The sequence below is a fragment of the Cucumis melo genome, chromosome 12 (assembly GCF_025177605.1).
Source record: "Cucumis melo cultivar AY chromosome 12, USDA_Cmelo_AY_1.0, whole genome shotgun sequence".
In the NCBI taxonomy this organism is placed as follows: domain Eukaryota; kingdom Viridiplantae; phylum Streptophyta; class Magnoliopsida; order Cucurbitales; family Cucurbitaceae; genus Cucumis; species Cucumis melo.
This window is the reverse complement of record NC_066868.1, coordinates 5260090-5274772: the sequence shown is the minus strand read 5'-3', so window position 1 is coordinate 5274772 and position 14683 is coordinate 5260090. Positions and strand designations below refer to the sequence as shown.

Sequence of the window (14683 nt, the reverse complement as noted above, 5' to 3'; positions counted from 1 at the left end):
ATCCTTCTTTATACAAGTTCTCAGACGAGGTTTTTGAACATCATTTCGATAGGCGAGAGGTGTAAGCACCGTGGGGTGTTCAGTGATCTCGTACTAAACGAAAGGACTTGTACTTTCACCATAACCCAAAATGAAAGAAAGTCAACATATTCCTACAATTGCGATCAGTCTCGCTACCTCTTTAGTTGTCGCCCCTTACTTGTTCAGTTGAATACCACAAGAAAGTAGCTCCTATCACTAAGGGGGCTTGTGCACTCCATGACTTTCTTATGTTATGGGCTCTCAAAGACTGAATTTAGATGCTAGTTCAAAAGCCCTTTCTCTTTAATAATCATGTCCACTTTGAAGCTCTAAACTATACAAGGGGCCTTGGCCTAGCTTACTAAGCGCTGGAATTAAGAGGTCCAATAATAGAAGCAGAAGGTCCAAGGAAGCAAATGAAGAAAAAGAAGACAAGAGTACTCTGCTCCAAAAGTTTTGGAATTCATGAGTCCGACCTATCCACAGATTCATATGGATCAAAGAGGCATTCTGACCCGTCAGACTTGTTCATTTCGAATCCACTCCAATTATGGCTCCGAAACTTTCATTGAAAGGAAGAAAAAGCATAATGAAATGAAGGAAAGCCATCCTGCGTCCATCCTCAGGCATTGAATGAGTGGAATTCTTCTCATAGTGGAATTCGAAAAGAATTTGAGACTCTCATATTAGATTTTGCCTCTCCTTCTTAGTCGAGTTGCCTATCACACCTTGCTCTCGTAAGACGTTTAGAAGGTAGTGGCTTCTCTTGTGGCTCAGATTTATAAGCCTGTGGTATTTCTCCCTGGATGCCTCTTTTCTTTCAAATTTCATGGTGGAATTCTCTCTCAAATCAAAACTAACAACTTTCTTAGAAGGTAGAATTACGAATTTCAAAACGTCTTTGTAAGTGGATGAAATGGGTTGAGTCCTATCTATAGAAGATGGAATTGCACGAGTTTATGGATTGAAGGAGATTTAAGCTAGGGAAATGGTAGAATTTGTCAGCGATGTGAAAGGAATAGCCTTAAATCTTAAGAATGAGAACGTAGGGATTGCTGTCTTTGGTAGTGATACTGCTATTAAAGAAGGAGATTTTGGCAAGTGCATTGGATCGATTATGGATATTCCAACAAGAAAGGTTATGTTCGGGCGTATGGTCGGTGCTTTGGGAGCACCCATTGATGGAAGAAGGGCTTTAAGAGATCATGAGTGAAGACGTATCAAAGTGAAAGCGCTTGGGATTATTGAATGCAAATCAGTGCACGGGCCTATGAAAACAGGGTTAAAAGCTATGGATAGCCTGGTTCCTATAGGTAGGGGCCCACGACAACTGATAATCAAGGAGCAACAAACTAGAAAAACTGCTATAGCTATTGATACCATATTCAACCAAAAGAAAATCAACTCCACTCACTTCAAATGCTTTGCTTTGAACCTCTGTTTTTTTCTTGTTCGAATTTTGCCTCCTATTATCATTTTTTTTTCTATCGGAGCAAATGACAACGAACAAATTAGAGGAGGGATAGGTTGGGCGGTTCTCATACCTATCTTTTTCATACTTTTGAGTATGATCCTATTTCTGAATATTAGAAAAGGATCTTTTTGAAAATGAAAAAGAGGAAAAATCTTTTTTTGGATCCTTTATTTAAGCCTTCTCTTTGTCCTTAATCTGCCTCTACTTTCTACATTTTCAATTTCATACTCTTTTTTCTCTATTTGCGCCAGCTTTATGATCAATTTTTTCTTTAATTATTTTCTCTATTTCTTTAGAGAATTAATCTTCTTCTTTGGGGATTCCTTTGCCCTCAAGGTCCTCTCGAAACCTTGGCCCATGACTCCAAATACGGTGGAGGAAACCTCCCTTTTTAATTGAATTCGAAGATTAGATAGGGAGAACTGTATTTTTCTCCTGGGAAAGAAGTTAGGGCTCTTCTGGCGAGAATCTTTGAAACAACCTTTGGATTCTTTTACAACCCAAAGGACCACAATTGATTCATAGAATTTTCCAAACGATATCTGGAGATTCGAGAACACAAACACTTCTGTTATTCTCTATTGCTTCAAATTATAGAGAACAAGGCCGACCTTATCCAAAATGCAACTTGCGATCCCAAAAGTTGCTTTGTCTATTACTTGGAAAAGAACTATAAGAAGCTGGACTCATTTGAGGACGAGTTGAACGAACAAGAATGAGATAAGGAGGTGATTTCTTTTTTAGTTGATTTCCTAAAAGATCTCCACAAACATGGACATCAATCCTATTACGTTTGGAAGATCTTGAGGGCTCCTCGCTAGCCCGATTTTTTAGATTGATTAGAAGTCTATTGTCCATTTTTTTTCTTTTGAAATTGAAAGGAGGGAAGGCAAGGTTCTGTTCTTTTTCTTGTTTGCATAGGATCATCTATTCAACGAAAACGTTGCTTTTATGGTTGGGGGTCCCAAATCAAATCGTCATTGCAATTCTTCCTTCTTTTTTTTTTTTGTCTTGAGTGTAGTATAACAACCTCAATTGCACAAGCCTGTGCTTGGCCTACCTCCATTCTTAGAGGAACAGTCTGAGGCAGAAGCTCAACGTACGGTATTGAAGCTGAGCCTTTATAGTAGATGGGCTTAGGGACTAATATGATGATTGGTTTAGGTAGAGCGATCGGCCTACTACGGGCACCTGTAGGGATTAGTGCGTGAGATCGCGATTCACAAACTCACGCATGGGGCGATGGAGATAGGATTTCAGGGAGAGAAAGGTGTTGACACATGACTAATGAATGCAATTCATTTCAATCCTTGGGTTCATTTTCTTTAGTTACTCTTCATTTCATTTAGAATAGCATAAATTTTTAAAAAGAAAGGAGAGAAGTTCTCAAATTCTTTTAGCGTCTCATTGATAAGGACATACTAACCTGTTCCTTGAATGAGTCATCTGAACCTTTGTTTTTTATTCTACGTAGCTTAATTTCCTCCGTACGAACCTTTTTTTCTTCATTCATCCGCCTTAATGGATCTGGATAGGTCTCTTTAATTGGTTCTCAACTCCTTTCAGTTTATAGTAGGACCTCAGAATTCCACTAACCCACTCTGTGGGTATTGACTATACTATAGTCAAAAGGATTTCGCATCAATTCCATTGGCCCTCTCAACCCTTTTTATAGCCACTTCTCCACCAAACCCAAAGGTCTTTTTCCACCAAGAAAGAATGTTCACTCTTGAGCCCTATCCAGAGAAAGCAAGATGCATTCATTCTGGTCAATTTGGGCAAGAGGAATGTTTAACCTCTCATAATTAAGGCGAGTACTCGATTCACACCTGATTTCATTGCATCTCTGTACTCAATCCCCTTATCTGTCTCTTAAAACTGGCCATATCTAGGGTCATTCATTGCTGTGGAATTCTAGACCTCCCTGTCCGAGGGTATATAAGCTTAGGGCCCTCATTCCCTTAGGAATGGGTTCAAACCAACAATTCCAGTTTCATTACGAAGATATATCACGTCAGGATCCATTGCTCAAACAGAACCACACTAACGCTATGGAAGTTCCTGGATCGTCTTCAATAAGAGTCATGCCAAAGGAATCCTATGATTTTCGAAGAAAAAAATTGAAAATTAGCTATGGAGATTCTGCGCGGTTAGAAATTGATATAGATAAGGGGTTCGATAGGAAAGTCCTTTCGATCCAATCAATGTTTGGAGTCAAATAAAGACAAAGGATATGTTAGTGATCTAGCACGAGAAAGCACTCTCTAAGGGCATGAAATGTCTAATTTTTCTTTCAAAGTCATTATAGGAATAGTAATGTCTTTCTTAAATTCTCCGACTGAAATACAGAAAAACTCCATTCAACTCTCGATGGAAATGGAGGTTTTCGAATTCTTCGTAGAATTGACAGATCATTCTAAGATCTTCTCTAAGACTCTAAGGTTCAATGTGATTATTGTCACTTTTGTCAAGACAAAAGATGAGACTTTACCATCATAGAGCGGCTTTCTGAAAAAGAAAAATTGAATTTGAGAAAAAGAAAAGATTGAAGTTGAAATCCAACTTTTTTTTTGAAATAAAGAACTTGCACACACTAGATTTATTGGATTCCAAAAAAAAAATTCAATACACCTTAGTTCTTCGTCCACCGAGCTCACTTCCCTACCTAGGGTAAATGTGTGAGGGCCAATGCCAAGAATGTAGATTGAAGTCCTCAGAGTATTAGTCCCGAAGCTCGAAACACTTATGACCAATACAAAATAAAGGAACCGTTGAAGGACCCCTTTTAGCCCGAGATAGAAAAATTGAGATCGGGGCATTCTTCTTCGCATTTTCTTGAGAAGAACACCAGAAGTTCTTGAGCTTTGTCGTTTACTTCGCTGGATTCATTTTCAGTGATTTCTGGCATGGAATGAGCGTTCGCCACTTGTTGAAAGAGCATTAGCCATCTTTTCGATCGTTCTGGGTTGCGCCTTAGTTCTTGCACCAACGAGCTTGCATCTGGACCTATACTTTGTGAAAATGTGTGAGGGACGATGCCAGGAATGTAAACTGAAGTTCTCGGAGTATGATTCTTGAAGATCAAAACAATTATGACTAATACAAAATAAAAAAACCGTTGAAGGACCGCTTTTTCCCTCAGAATTAAAAAATTGACTTTGGGGCATTCTCATTCGCATTTTCTTGGGACAAACACTAGAAGTTCTTAGGCTTAGCACATTTCCATGGAGTAGGAATGTAGGCTGAAGTCCTTGGAGTATGAGTCCCGAAGCTCGAAACACTTATGACCAATACAAAACAATGAAATCGTTAAAGGACCGTTTTTACCCCGAGATAGAAAAACTGAGTTTGAGACATTCGCATACGCAATTTCTTGGGATGAACACTAGAAGTTCTCAAACTTAGCCCGTTTCCTTTGTTGAAATGAATTTTCATTGTTTTCTAACACCAGAACAACATTCCCCCACTCGTTGGAAGAGCATTGACAATCTTTTCGATTGTTTAGGTTTGTACATTAGTTCTCTACCAACGAGCTCGCTTCCCGACCTATACTTTGGGTAAATGTATGAGAGGCGATGCCAAGAATGTAGACTGACGTCAATAAGTATGAGTCTCGAAGATTAAAACGCTTATGACCAACACAAAAAAAAAGCGTTGAAGGACCGCTTTTTATGTCAAAATTGAAAAACTTACTTCGAGGTATTCTCGCTCACATTTTCTTGGGACAAACACCAGAAGTTCTTGAGCTTAGCCTTTTTCCTTCATTGAAATGAATTTTCAGTGGTTTCTAACACCGGACGAGCGTTCACCACTCGTTGGAAGAGCATTGGCCAACTTTTCGATCGTTCCGGGTTACACCTTAGTTCTCCCTCCAACGAGCTTGCTTCCTGACCTATACTTTGTGAAAATGTGTGAGGGACGATGCGAGAAATGTAGACTGAAGTCCTTGAAGTATGAGTCCCAAAGATCAAAACACTTATGACCAATACAAAACAAATAAACCATTGAAAGACCGCTTTTTCCATCGGAATTGAAAAACTGAGTCGGAGGCATTCTTGTTTGCATTTTCTTGGGACGAACACCAAAAGCTCTTGAGCTTAGCCCGTTTCCTTCACTGAAATGCATTTTCATTTGTTTCTGATATCGATGAGCATTTACAACTCGTGGGAAGAGCATTGGCCATTTTTTCGATCGTTTCGAATTGCATCTTAGTTCTCCCTCCCATGAGCTTGCTTCCCGACCTATACTTTGTGAAAATGTGTGATGAGCAATGTTAGGAATTTAGACTAAATTCCTTGGTGTATGAAAATGTGTGATCGTTTCGAATTGCATCTTAGTCCCAAAGCTCGAAACACTTATGACCAATACAAAATAAATAAATCGTTAAAGGACGCTTTTTATCCCATCATAGAAAAAATTCCTTGGAGTATGAGTTCGAGGCATTCTCGTTCGCATTTTCTTGGGACGAACACCAGAAGTTCTTGAGCTTAGCACGTTTCCTTTGCTGAAATGCATTTTTAGTATTTTCTGACACCGGACAAGCATTTGCAACTTGTTCAAAGAGCATTCGTTATCTTTTCGATCGTTTCGTGTTGCACCTTAGTTCTCCCTCCCACGAGCTCGCTTCCCGACCTATACCTTGCGAAAACGTGTGGTGGATGATGCGAAGAATGTTGACCGAAGTCCTTTGAGGATGAGTCCTGAAGCTCGAAACACTTATGACCAATACAATACAATGAAACTGTTGAAGGACTGTTTTTACCTCGAGATAGGAAAGCTGAGTTCGAGACATTCTCATACACAGTTTCTTGGGACGAACACCAGAAGTTCTTAAGATTAGCCCATTTCCTTCATTGAAATGCATTTTCAATGCTTTCTAACTCCGGATGAATGTTCGCCCACTTGTTGGAAGAGCATTGGTCATATTTTCGATCTTTTAGGGTTGCACATTAGTTCTCTGCCAACGAGCTCGCTTTTCAACCTATACTTTGGGTAAATGTATGAGGGGCGATTCACCGAATGTAGACTGAAGTCCTCAAAGTATGAGTCTCAAAACTCGAAACACTTTTGACCAATACAAAACAAAAAAATCGTTGAAGGACCGCTTTTTATCCCGTCATAGAAAAATGGAGTCCGGATAATTCTCGTTCGCATTTTCTTGGGAAGAACACCAAAATTTCTTGAGCTTAGACTGAAGTCCTCGAAGTATGAGTCCCGAAAATCGAAACACTTATGACCAATATAAAATAAAAAGACCGCTGAAGTACTGTTTTAACCCCAAGATAGAAAAACTGAGTCAGGGACATTCTCGTACGTAGTTTCTTGGGATGAACACCAGAAGTTCTTGAGCTTAGCCCGTTTCCTTTGTTGAAATGAATTTTCAGTGGTTTCTGACATTGGACGAGCGTTCACCACTCGTTGGAAGAGCATTGGCCATCTTTTCGATCGTTTCAGGTTGCACTTTAGTTCTCTGTCCAACGAGCTCATTTTCCAACCTACACTTTGGGTAAATGTGTGAGGGACGGTGCCAGGAATGTAGTATGAAGTTCTCAGAGCATGAATCTTGAAGCTCAAAACACTTATGACTGATACAAAATAAAGAAACCTTTGAAGGACCGCATTTTACTATAGAATTGAAAAACTGAGTTCGGGGCATTCTCGTTCGCATTTTCTTGGGACGAACGACAAATGTTCTTACGCTTATTCTGTTTCCTTTGTTGAAGTACATTTTCAGTGGTTCTTGACTTCGGACAAGTGTTCCCCACTCGTTGAATGAGCATTGGCCATCTTTTTTATTGTTTTAGGTTACACCTTAGTTCTCCCTCCAACGAGCACACTTCCCGAACTATACTTTTTGAAAAGGTGTGAGGGACAATGCCAAGAATATAGACTGAAGTTCTCAAAGTAAGAGTCCAAACGATCAAAACACTTATGACAAATAAAAAAGAAAAGAAACCATTGAAGGACCGCTTTCTACGCTGGAATTGAAAACTGAGTGTGGGCATTCTCGTTCGCATGTTCTTGGGACAAACACTATAAGTTCTTGAGCTTAGCTCGTTTTCTTTGCTGAAATGTATTTTTAGTTGTTTCTGACACTGAACAAGCATTTATAACTCGTTGGACGAGCATTGGCCATCTTTTCAATCGTTTTGGTTTGCATCTTAGTTCTCCTACCCACGAGCCCGCTTCTCGACCTACCGTTTTTACCCTGATATAGAAAAATAGAGTCCAAGACATTCTCGTTCGTAGTTTCTTGGGACGAACACCACAAGTTCTCGAGCTTAGTCCATTTCCTTCGTTGAAATGCATATTCTTTGGTTTCTGACACCGAACGAGCATTCGCAAGTCGTTAGAAGAGCATTGGCCATCTTTTTAATCGTTTCGGGTTGTACCTTAGTTCTCTGTCCAACGAGCTCGCTTCCTTACCTACATTTTGGGTAAATATGTGTGGGACAATGTCAGGAATATAGACTGAAGTCCTCAGAGTATAAGTCTTGAAGCTCGAAACACATATGACCAAGACAAAACAAAGAAACCATTGAAGGATCACTATTCCCTCGAGATAGAAAAACTGAGTCTATGGCATTCTTGTTCGCATTTTCTTGGGACGAACGCTAGAAGTTCTTCTACTTAGCTTGTTTCCTTTACTGAAATGCATTCTAAGTGGTCATTGACACCAGACGAGCATTCGCCACTCGTTGGAAGAGCATTGGCCATTTTTTCGATCGTTTTGGGTTGCATCTTAGTTCTCTATCTAACAAGCTCGGTTTTTGACCTGCACTTTGGGTAAATGTGTGAGGGACGACGCCAAGAATGTAGTATGAAGTCCTCAGAGTTTGAATCTCAAAGCCTGAAACACTTATCCCCGATACAAAAGAAAGAAACCTTTCAAGGACCGTTTTTTACCATAGAATTGAAAAACTAAGTTCCTGGCATTCTCATTCGCATTTTCTTAGAACGAACACCAGATGTTCTTGCGCTATCCTGTTTCGTTTGTTGAAATACATTTTTAGCGGTTTCTGACACCGGATGAGCGTTTCCCTCTCGTTGAAAGAGCATTGGTTATCTTTTCGATTGTTTCGAGTTGCACCTTAGTTCTCCCTCCAACGAGCTCGCTTCTCGAACTATACTTTGTAAAAATGTGTGAAAGACAGTGCCAGGAGTGTAAACTGAAGTTCTCAAAGTAAGAGTCCTAAAAATCGAAACACTTATGACCAATGTAAAATAAAGAAACTTTTGAAGGGTCGCTTTCAACCATGAATTTGAAAACTGAGTTTGGGACATTCTCGTTCGCATTTTCTTGGGACGAACAACTGAAGTTCTTGAGCTTAGCTCATTTCCTTTGCTGAAATGCATTTTTAGTTATTTTTAACACCGGACGAGCATTTATAACTCGTTGGACGAGCATTTCAGCAAAGGAACATTAGAAGTTCTTGACCTTAGCCCATTTCCTTTACTGAAAATCATTTTCAGTGGTTTATGACACCGAACGAGCATTCGACATTCGTTAGAAGAGCATTGGCCATCTTTTTAATCATTCCGGTTGCACCTTAGTTCTCCCTCCAACGAGCTCGCTTCCTGAGCCATACTTTAGGTAAATGTTGATGGAGGATGCTAGGAATGTAGACTGAAGTCCTCGTAGTATGAGTGAAGCTCGAAACACTTAGGATCAATACAAAACAAAGAAACCCTTGAATAACTATTTTTTACCCCGAGATAGAAAAATTGAGTCCAGGGCATTCTCATTCGCATTTTCTTGAAACGAACACCATAAGTACTTTACCTTACCAAGTTGCATTCACTGAAATGCATTTTTAGTGGTTTCTAACATCAGACGAGCGTTCACCACTCGTTGGATCATTTGCTATCTGTTCGATCGTTTCAAGTTGCACCTTAGTTCTCCCTCCAACGAACTTGCTTCTCGACCTATACTTTAGGAAAATGTGCGAGGGAGTATGTCGGGAATGTAAACTAAAGTTCTTGGATTATGAGTACCAAAGCTCAAAACACTTATGACCAATACAAAACAAAGAAACCATTGAATGATCGCTTTTTACCTCGAGATAGAAAAACAAAGTCTGGGGCATTCTCTTTCGCATTTTCTTGGGACGAACACCAAAATTTATTGAGCATAGAGTCCTTTGCTAAAATTCATTTTCAGTGGTTTCTGACACCGGATAAGCGTTCGTCACTCGTTGCAAGAACATTGGCGATCTTTTCGATCGTTTCTGTTTGCAGCTTAATTCTAACTCCAACGAGTTCACTTCGCATCCTATATTTTGGGAAAACGTGTGGTGGATGATGCAAGAAATGTAAACTGAAGCCCTTGGAGTATGAATCCCCAAGCTCGAAACACTTATGACCAATACAAGACAAAAAAAAACCGTTGAAGTATCGCTCATTACCCTAAGATAGAAAAACTGAGTCTGGGGCATTCTCATTTGCATATTCTTGAAACAGACACCAGAAGTTCTTGAAGTTAGCTCGTTTCCTTCGCTGAAATGCATTTTCGATGGTTTCTAACATCGAACGAGTGTTTGCCACTCGTTACACATTAGCATTAGCCATCTATTCGATGGTTTTGGTTTGCACCTTAGTCTCCCTCAACGATCTCGCTTTCCAACCTATACTTTGAGAAAATATGTGAGGGATGATGTCAGGAATGTAGAATGAAGTCCATGGAGTATGTGTCATGAAGCTCGAAACACTTATTCCAATACAAAACAAAAAAAATCGTTAAATAATTGCTTTTTACCCCTAGATAAAATCTGAGTCCAGGGCATTCTCGTTGATATTTTCTTTAAACGAACACCAGAAGTTCTTCAGCTTAGCCCATTTCCTTTGCTAAAATTCATTTTTAGTTGTTTCTGACTCCAGACGAGCGTTCGTCACTCGTTGGAAGAGCATTGGCCATCTTCTCGATCGTTTCGGATTGCAGCTTAGTTTGAACCCCAACGAGCTTCCTTTCTGACCTACACTTTGGGAAAATATGTGACGAATGATGCCAGAAATGTAGACTGAATCCCTAAGAGTATGTGTTCTGAAGCTCGAAACACTTATTAGCAATACAAAATAAAGAAACCGTTAAAGGATCGCCTTTTATCCAGAGATAGAAAAATTGAGTCTGAGGCATTCTCGTTCGCATTTTCTTTGAACGAACACTATAAGTTCTTGAGCTTAGCCCATTTCCTTCATTGAAATGCATTTTCAGTGGTTTCCGACACCGGACGAGCATTCGCCACTCGTTGGAAAAGCATTGGCCATCTTTCCGATCGTTACGGGTGGCAACTTAGTTCTCCCTCCAACAAGCTCGCTTCTCGACCTATACTTTGAGAAAATGTGTTGGGGCAATGCCAGGAATATAGATTGAAGTCCTCGGAGTATGAGTCCTAAAGCTTGAACCACTTATGACCAATACAAAACGAAGAAATCGTTGAAGGACTTCAGTTTACGTTCAACTCTGAGGACTTCAGTCTACATTCCTGGCATCATCCCTCACACATTTTCCCAAAGTATAGTTAAGGAAGCGAGCTCGTTGGAGGGAGAACTAAGGTGTAACCAAAAATGATAAAAAACATAGCCAATGCTCTTTCAATGAGTGCAAACGCTCATCCGGTGTCAGAACCCACTAAAAATGCACTTCCAGCGAAGGAAACGAACATGTGAACGAGAATGCCTCAGACTCAGTTTTTTTGTCTCGATGTAAAATGTTGTCCTTCAATGATTCCTTTGTTTTGTATTGGTCATAAGTGTTTCCAGCTTTTGGACTCATACTCCAAGGATTTTAGTTTACATTTCAGGCATCGTCACTCACACATTTTCCTAAAGTATAGGTCAGGAAGCGAGCTCCTTAGAGGGAGAATTCAAGTGCAATCCAAAACGATCGAAAAGATGGCCAATGCTCTTCCAACAAGTGGCGCACGCTTCTCCGATGTCAGATACCACTGGAAATGCATTTCTGGGAAGGAAACGAGCTTAGCTTAAGAACTTCTGGTGTTCGTCGTAAGAAAATGCAATCAAGAAGCCCCCGACTCAGTTTTTCTATCTCGGGTAATAAGCGATCCTTCAACGATTTCTTTGTTTTGTATTAGTGATAAGTGTTTCGAGCTTCGGAACTCAAACTTCGAGGACTTCAGTTTACATTCCTAGCATTATCCCTCACACATTTTGCCAAAGTATAGGTTGAGAGAAGTAAGGTCCAACCCAGAACGATCGAAAAGTTGGCCAATGCTCTTCCAAGGAATTGCAAACCATCGTCTGGTGCCTGAAACCATAGAAAATGCACTTCAAGCGAAGGAAACGAGCTAAGCTCAAGACCTTCCATTGTTCGTCCCAAGAAAATGCGACCGAGAAAGCCTCAGACTCAGTTTTTCTATCTTAGGGTAAAAAGTGGTCCTTCAACAGTTTCTCTATTTTGTACTGGTCATAAGTGTTTCGAGCTTCATAAATAATACTCCGAGAACTTTAGGTTACTTTCCTCTCATCGTCCCTAACACATTTTCAAAAGTATAGGTCAAGAAGCGAGCTCGTTGGAGGGAGAACTAAGGTGCAACCCGAAATAATGGAAAAAAATGGTCAATCCTCTTTCAACGAGTGGCGAATGCTCATATGGTGTCAGAAAGAACATAAAATATAATTCTAGTGAAGGAAACGGGCTAAGCTCAAGAACTTCTAATGTTCGTCCCTAGAAAATGCGAACTAGAATACCCCGAACTAAGTTTTTCTAGCTCGGGGTAAAAAGTGGTCCTTCAATGGTTTCTTTGTTTTGGATTGATCATAGGTGTTTTAAGCTTTGGAAGTCATACTCTGAGGACATCAGTCTACATTCCTAGCTTAGTCCCTCAAACATTTTCTCATAGCGTAGGTCGAGAAGCGAGCTCATTGGACGGAGAACTAAGGTGCAACCTAAAACGATCGACAAGACGGTCAATTCTCTTTTAAAGAGTGGCAAATATTCGTCTGGTGTCCGAAACCACTGAAAATGCACTTCAAGTGAACAAAACGGCCTAAGCTCAAGAACTTCTGCTGCTTGTCCCAAGAAAATGCGATCGAGAATGCTCCGGACTCAATTTTTCTATCTCAAGGTAAAAAGCAGTCCTTCAACCGTTTCTTTGTTTTACATTGGTCATAAGTGTTTCGACCTTTAGAACTAATACACTGAGAACTTTAGGATATATTCTTCGCATTGTCCCTAACAGATTTTCCTAAGTATAGGTCAGTAAGCGAGCTCGTTGGAGAGAGAACTAAGGTGCAACCCGATACAATCGAAAAAGATGGCCAATCCTCTTCCAACGAGTGGAAAATGCTCGTCTGGTATCAGAAACCATCGAAAATGTAATTCCATTGAAGGAAACGGGCTAAGCTCAAGAACTTCTGGTGTTTGTCCCAAGAAAATGAGAACAAAAATGCCCCAGACTCAGTTTTTCTATCTCGGGGTAAAAAGCAATCTTTTAATGGTTTTTTTATTTTGTATTGATCATAGGTGTTTCAAGCTTCGAGCCTCATACTTGGAGGACTTCAGTCAACATTCCTGGCATCATCCCTCACACAATTTCCCAAAGTATAGATTGGGAAGCGAGCTCGTTGGAGGGAGAACTAAGGTGCATCCTGAAACGATCGAAAAGTTGGCCAATGCTTTTCCCACGAATGGCGAACGCTCATCTAGCGTCTGAAATTACTTAAAATGCACTTCAAGCGAAGGAAAATGGCTAGGCTCAAGAACATCTAAAGTTTTAAGTTTGACCTAGGGAAAATATGTGAGGGATGATACCAGGAATGTAGACTCAAGTCCTTGGAGTATGAGTCCCGAAGCTTAAAACACTTATGACCAGAACAAAACAAAGAAACCATTGAACAAGTGCTTTTTATCGTAAAATAAAAAAACTGTGTCTAGGGCATTTTCGTTCGCATTTTCATGGGACAAACACCAAAAGTTCTTGAGCTTCACCAATTTCCTTCGCTTGAAGTGTATTTTTAGTGGTTTCTGACACCTGATGAGCGTTCGCCACTCGTTGAAAGATCATTGGCCATCTTTTCGATCGTTTCGAGTTGCACCTTAGTTTTCCTTCCAACGAGTTCGCTTCCAGACATAAGCTTCGGGAAAATGTGTGAAGGACGATGTTAGGAATGTAGACTGAAGTCTTGGAGTATGAGTCCCGAAGCATGAACCGCTTATGACAAATACAAAACAAAGAAACCGTTGAAGGATCACTTTTACCCTAAGATAGAAAGAAAGAGGTCGAGGCATTCTCGTTCGCATTTTCTTGGGACGAACACCAAAAGTTCTTGAGCTTAGAACCTTTCATTCACCAAATGTCAATTTTCAGTGGTTTTTGACACCAGACAAGCGGTCGCCACTCGTTGGAAGAGCATTGGCCATCTTTTCGATGTTTTTAGGTTGCACCTTAGTTTTCCCTCAGCGAGCTAGCTTCCCAACCTATAATTTGGGAAAATGTGTGAGGGACGATGGAAGGAATGTAGACTGAAGTCCTTGAAGTATGAGTCCCAAAGCTCGAAACACTTGTGACCAATACAAAACAAAGAAATCGTTGAAGGCCTGCTTTTTACCCCGAGATAGAAAAACTGAGTCCGAGACATTCTCGTTCGCGTTTTCTTGGGGACAAAAATTAGTTCTTAAGCTTAACACCTTTCCTATACTAGAGGTGTATTTTTAGTGGTTTCTGACATCGAAGAAGCTTTTGCCACTCGTTTTAAGATCATTAGCCATCTTTTAGATTGTTTCGAGTTGCACCTTAGTTCTCTCTCCAAAGAGCTCGCTTCCCAACCTATACTTTCATAAAATGTGTGAGGGATGATGCAAGGATTGTATACTGAAGTCCTCGGAGTATGAGTCCCCAAGCTCGAAACACTTATGACCAATACAAAACAAAAAAATCGTTGAAGGCCCGCTTTTTACCCCAAGACAGAAAAGCTGAGTCTAGGGCATTCTCGTTCTTATTTACTTGGGACGAACACCAGAAGTTCTTGAGCTTAGCCAGCTTCCTTCGGTTAAATGCAATTTGAGTGGTTTCTGACACAGGACGAGCATTCGCCACTCGTTGGAAGAGCATTCGCCATCTTTTCAATTGTTACATGTTGCACCTTAGTTCTTCCTCCAACGAGCTCGCTTGTCGTCTTATATTTTGAGAAAATGTGTGAGGGACGATGCTAGGAATGTAGACTAATTTC

General features: G+C 40.3%; 2 pseudogenes; both read left to right on the top strand.

The window, feature by feature from the left end:
* The first annotated feature begins 850 nt into the window (after positions 1–850).
* LOC127144410 (ATP synthase subunit alpha, mitochondrial-like) lies at positions 851–2214 on the top strand (annotated as a pseudogene).
* Positions 2215–3462: 1248 nt separating this feature from the next.
* On the top strand, positions 3463–4044 carry LOC127144507 (60S ribosomal protein L5, mitochondrial-like; annotated as a pseudogene).
* Positions 4045–14683: the final 10639 nt, after the last annotated feature.